The following is a 6,000-nucleotide window of genomic DNA, read 5'->3' on the forward strand; positions in this document are numbered from 1 at the left end:
GGCACTACAGTATCCTTTCCCTCCAATTTAGGGACACCCCTAAAATAGGCGAGAGTTACGTGTACGAACCGCCTTTTCCACGTCGATCTCGTACCGAAAGCCCGATACTTATGGCAAATGACTTAGGAGGCCATGTCACCTATCTTTAGTCTTCCTGTCCATGTTTCCTTTCCCTTCCGTTTCGTTCCGCGAGCATGTCGCTGGCCTCCCACTATTATCACGTCATCCTTCTTCCATCACCGCCCAGAGTAAACGTTCGTTTCTTCGGCGAGCCGTACATCTTCGAAGTTGGTGCTATCCTTATGGAAGGCTTTCGCGAGACGTGGGGCCGCATGCGCTGTGCTGTACTGAAATGTCCCTTACTTGCCTACCGCTTTGATTGAAAACGTTCCCTGCTGGCCTACGCATACGAGCTCCCCGGGTACTACATCCGCGTTCGTTCCGCGCTATACATAGCATTCTACATACACTTTTCGCGGTACGGCCCAGAATAGGCCTAATATCAGCTCTTTAGATCTTAAATTCCCTAGTAAGAGAAGGAAAATAGCCCACGTAGAACCTGGAAGGGCCAACTGCTAGCGAAGTTCGCTGGTTTTAGCCAATGTAGATACGAGGGAAGACAAGGGGTACGGGTGGACGTGGGTGCAAGACTAGTAGATAGTTGAGTTCGATTTCAAATAATCCGCGCTTGCGGACAGAGGAAAGTTTGCGTAGCATTTCTATAGCCATGAGGCAGACTAACGAGGAACGGATATGGTGTCTATTATGATAGGGTTTCGTTATTAGAGATATGGGCCTGCGAAAGCGTACAACGTAGAGGGTAGAGTTGTGATTTTTTATCCTACACTAGAGCAATAAGTTGTATTGGAAGGAGAGGAGAGATAGGAAAGAGTTATAGAAGGGCAGAGCGAAAATGCACTGTTCTTTAGCTTGCCTTCCCAGCCTACACCATACTCATTGAATATGTTAGGGACATTGATAGTGTGATGTAATGTAATAAGATCAGTTAAGGAGGATCTAAACGACTGCTTGGCGCAGCATGATGACCGCTCTGGTAGCGTAGCGAACTATTTAACTGTCGGTTCAATTGCTCAGTGGAACTAGAGCCGCTTAACTTAACTCTACAGTTCCGAAGCGACCCAGCTTTGCCCTCTCGCCCGGCTCACAAATACAAAACACTTATTAGCCCACTCGGCGACCGCGAAGACGCGCAGTGCGCACTTAAGCGCGGAATTTGTTGCTTATCCAGTAATAATTATAATACCGACGAGCGTCTTTAGAGCGCGGCGTTGCTTCAGAAGTAGTAGATAGCGTGGTGCTGCTGCGGTTGCTGTAGAACGTTGGTGGTAGACGTTGTTGGCATTGCTCTATATTCCGCAATATAAGGTTCTGCTTCCTGAGTAATATCCCGTGAAGCGCGTGCATTTTTATGCGACCAGCTCTGTTATAGCACGAAGTATAGGGTGTGGCACCCCGCCCCCACCTTATCACTTCTTCCAGTCCTCGTCCCAACCCTAATGCCGCTGACCGCTTGGTCTATCAACGAGGTCTGGTGACGAGTTGTGCCGTATCAACCACGTTACCGCAAGGAAGGTTATTAGCTGTAAATGCATGGCTTCCAAGCCGGCCACGCCAACGTGCTATTATCATCGCATCCATCCCTTCGCCTTCCTCCATATCTCCGAAGCTACGCTGATTGAACCCAGAGTGTTTCCGCGAGAGCTCGAGAAAGGGGAAAGCGACCTAAGTACTCTCGGCGAACAAACGTACTTCGCCTATGGAGCTACAGTCTACCAAGCTCGCTGGCTTAATACTCGCGTTCAAGGGATTAAGGGTAGTTATAGGACAGCAGGGAATATATCGAGACAGAAAAGACGCTCAGAACTCGCGTTCGACGGAACCAAGGAGGAACGTACAACGGATACGGACGCCGAAGAGAACGAGACAGATTAGACAATTTATAAATGGGAAGGAAAGGGTGTGCTCACGCGCTTAGTCAACCTCGTTCATATCTTGCATATATACACGGTAGAGCGCCAGATACAGAGACAGCGCGGGGCCGGGGCTAGGGGAAAGGCGATATATCTTACGGGGCGCAAGCATTTGGCTAAAGGCATGGGTGGCGGCGGTGAAGCCCTATGAAGAATTAGTTGAACAAAACCTCCAACATTGTAAAGTATTCTAAACTGTATCACTATTCTAGGCTTAGCGCTTCAGTTCTTTCTACCCTCGAATACAAATTATATATCTTTCCCCGGGGCCTTTCGCCTTCAGTCCACGCCCGTATAACTCCGGCCTTCTTCTTCCGCCGCCTATCCCTCCCTATCGAGGGCTTGCAAGTGTGTTCGACCTTGACGGAGCGAAAGGAGTGGTTGCGCATTTTGGCGGTAGGGGGATAAAGGCTTCAGAAACTACATTGGCCCAGTTCTTCGAAATCCAATAGCCAGGGATATCATTGCCGCGATCACGCGAAGGATAACTAAACGGAGGATATCCAGTCACCAAATCGCGTTTCCACCATCAACCTCGCCATTCAGTACGAGCAGCTATCTGGTACGACGTTACGGGAGCGCCGTTAGCCATCTGGACCGCAATTGCCTAGTCGTATACCCTCAGAATCCGCAGCGGCGAGCAGCCGACGATTGAGAATGATAAGATAAAACTCTTATATCCCGCATCGTCGGTCGAGCAGGGACTAAACACATTCCAAATTTCAAGCATTAGCATTGGTTGACTGGCAACAGGTAGGCAGTAGACGTATGCTATAGCACAGGTGTCTCAAAATGCCTTCGAGGAGCATTCAGTGCATGTTTCTAGGGGGCTTTCAATGGACCGAGTTCTTGTAATTACCGCCTCTAACCCCTTCCATACTCTAAACGTGGCTTTCTTAGCATATATGTCGAGTAATCGCGGTAGATCCCAAACTCTTGTAGCTAACATATTCCATACATCCACGTACAGTCAACGGCCCAGAACGCAATCTCAATCTCCTCGTTCGTCTAGATGCCGCAGAGAGCAAACACCTGCCCACAACGGCCGTTCCAAGTAAAGCCGCATCTAACACGTACAAGTGGCCCATCCTCGATCCCTTTGGGAAGAGGAACAATCTAGATAGTTTTCCCAACAGGAATCATTCGACATAGCGCCAATGGTTCGGCTAGAGAGTCTGCTAGGGTTTCTAGATGCGTCGAGGTGTTTTCTAGTAGAAACAAAACAAGAGGCTTTCCATTAACCATACAGGCAACCTTGGCTCCATGGTATCCGCCAGCGCAGAGCCTCTTGAGCCAGATTCGTAATAGGTAATCAAGGCTAGGCCATCTATGAAGGATGGCTCGGCTCTCCATAAGATTCATGTCGTCCTAGATGATCGTTCGTAATAGCGACTCGGACTGCTAGTTACACAGGAATAATAGATGTGCCTAGGGCAACACAGATCTCACAACCACTCCGTGGCCTTTCTCTCCAGCAGTAGCCAACGCAGCTGCGGTGTCCTTTGGGAACTAATGTGGATAAAGGTCGACAAAACCTCCGACGCTAGCGTGAATGGAAACCAAGAAAATTACCTGCAAGGGTGAATCATATCGTTTATACAAGTGGATTCGCCGCACTCCAGCACTTAAAATCTATCTCCTCGCCGATATTAGAACGTTCGCAACGCCTCCTCTTAGAAAGGCGTACGAAGTAGTAATATTGCTACGTATGGCGGCTTCTGTGGAGAACTATACCTCTATTTAACCTAGTGCTAATCGTTAAAGAGCACGCACGGCGATAGTATCCTTCCAAGACGGTCCAGCTAATATGTAATAAGCCTGCGCCACTTTAAATCTATTGTAGACCGTCTTTAGGTGTCGCCGTCAGTATCACTGTTGTTAGTTAGGAATAGCGCCTTAAGTTTGCTTAGAAAGCGCTCGGCGGCGTCGATGCGTCGCTAACTCATTCTCTGCAGCTCGTAGGTGGCAGATCTCCGTCTTTATTGTGTTGTTGTTTATAAAGGTAGTGTCTTAGAGCGCGTTTAGGGGTTCGTAGAGGTATAAGCGATATTATAGTAGGTAAGCATCTAGCGAAGACCAGCATGTAAGAAGGAGGCCAGGCGGCGTAGGAAGACGCTCGGCGCATGGCGAGAGATCGAACGGACCGTTCATAAATACAGGCCAGTTAGATAAAGCAGCCGCCAATAGACTTAGACGTTAAGGGGGAGCTTAAGCCGCAGATAGGCGCACGCAACTTCGCTCAGGGTGGAACCTAGATCTTAAGCATAAGGCGGACTCTAGCACACTCAGCGCTATAATAACGCAAATAGGTACTCTATAACAGAAAGCGGGACGCTATTTTGTCTCCCGGTAGTACAGAAGGCACGGCATCATGATTTGGCGACGAAAGAGCTTGCATGATTCAGCAGGGAGCCAACGCCTGGTGCCCCTTCGTCAATCTCAGATAATCCTCCACAGGGCCCAACTGCTCAGGCTGAATAAGGACAGCAAGACCCTAGCGCTAACGCGCCGTAAACCCCGTAGTCGACAATGTCCCAACTACTGCCTACTGGCACTACTCCCGCACTCGATATTCTCGAACCTAGCCTACGCACAAAGTACGCCTACTTCTAAGGAATTTTTTTTTTATGCGTAGGAACCACGTATCATTTAGACTCACCCAACGAAGAGGTAGAATATTCTATTTAGCTGGGCGCACTATTAAGATAGACACAACTACTACTTAACCTCCAACTCCTTAATTTAGGAGGAATTCATCCCTCCCGCAAGTCCTTACGCGCCAATTCCCCTCCTTCTCTCCATTATTTTGGTTACACCAACGCTTCCATCTCCTCTCGCGGACCACTCAGGGGACTAGGTTTAGAGGCGGTAGTATAAGAACTTCTAAGGCTTAATCAAACGGGTTTGTAACTACTGCATCACGAACAACAAGGCCAGGCAACGGCATCAAGCAGGTCGAGGCATCGGATGCTAGTCACTATTTTTGGAATTAACTAACGCTTGGGCGAGGGGAGTCGAAGTAGGTTACAATAAGAGTTATTAGTAGTTAAGCAAAGTCGACTAGCTACCGCTACTATTTACGAAGGTAACTTTAGTCCAGGAGATAGTCTTATTAAGGCCGTTGTCAAGAATCCCCGCTCTATATGCCTGCAGCCACACAACGTAAAAGAGATAGAAGGCGCCTAAGTCGACTAAGACAGCATGGCACGAGATCTTGACAGTTTTTATGCTCTTATATAGGACGCCACAGATCACGGAGGGGCCGAAGGCAATCTACATGCTCGATCTTCAGTTCCCTATTAATTGCGTCTTAGGCTTCTACTTACCCGTCGCAACTTGCCCGTCTATTTCTCACCCAAGCATTAGTTACTCGCTAAGGGGATTATATCCAACGCAGCTCTCTCAATCAAGCGGAATGGAAGGATTGCCGCCTCAGCGAGTGCAGAATAATGGCGTGGTAGTGACAGCTCGAAGCGTTAATATTCTCGCCAGTATTCGGAGGCTAACTGAGCTAGGCAACCTTGGAAACTTTACCATGAGCTAGTCCTCCTAGAAGGTACGCCTACCTGAGCACCCCTCGCTACCGCAAATCCGCTAGTACGGAAGCCAAACACCAGGGGTGGCGCCCCCATTTTCATGGCATCCTTAGGCTCGCATCTCCGCATAATCGGCGCCGAACTGAGAGAAGGTGTTCACAGTTCTAAAGATACACCTCCCACAGACACACTCAACTACCTCTTACTCGGAAACGTGGTAGTGCGCGAGAGAAGGAGACTCGGGGGTTCGCAGTAACTACTAGGATAAGCCATCCATACTAGATAGGGCGAAAGGCCGCCTACAATCTTTAGCTCCGGTCAGTCCCCTATGCACTGGCCACTATAACCAATTAGGAAGAGGACAGAAGCGCCTAATAGTACTTGTTTGGCTCGTATTGGCCACAATCACAACTAGTCCTACAGAACCGTTCAACGCACCGGAGTGCCCAGTTCAGATCCAGTGGGTTCATATT

The sequence above is a fragment of the Trematosphaeria pertusa genome (assembly GCF_010094035.1).
Source record: "Trematosphaeria pertusa strain CBS 122368 unplaced genomic scaffold BU26scaffold_23, whole genome shotgun sequence".
In the NCBI taxonomy this organism is placed as follows: domain Eukaryota; kingdom Fungi; phylum Ascomycota; class Dothideomycetes; order Pleosporales; family Trematosphaeriaceae; genus Trematosphaeria; species Trematosphaeria pertusa.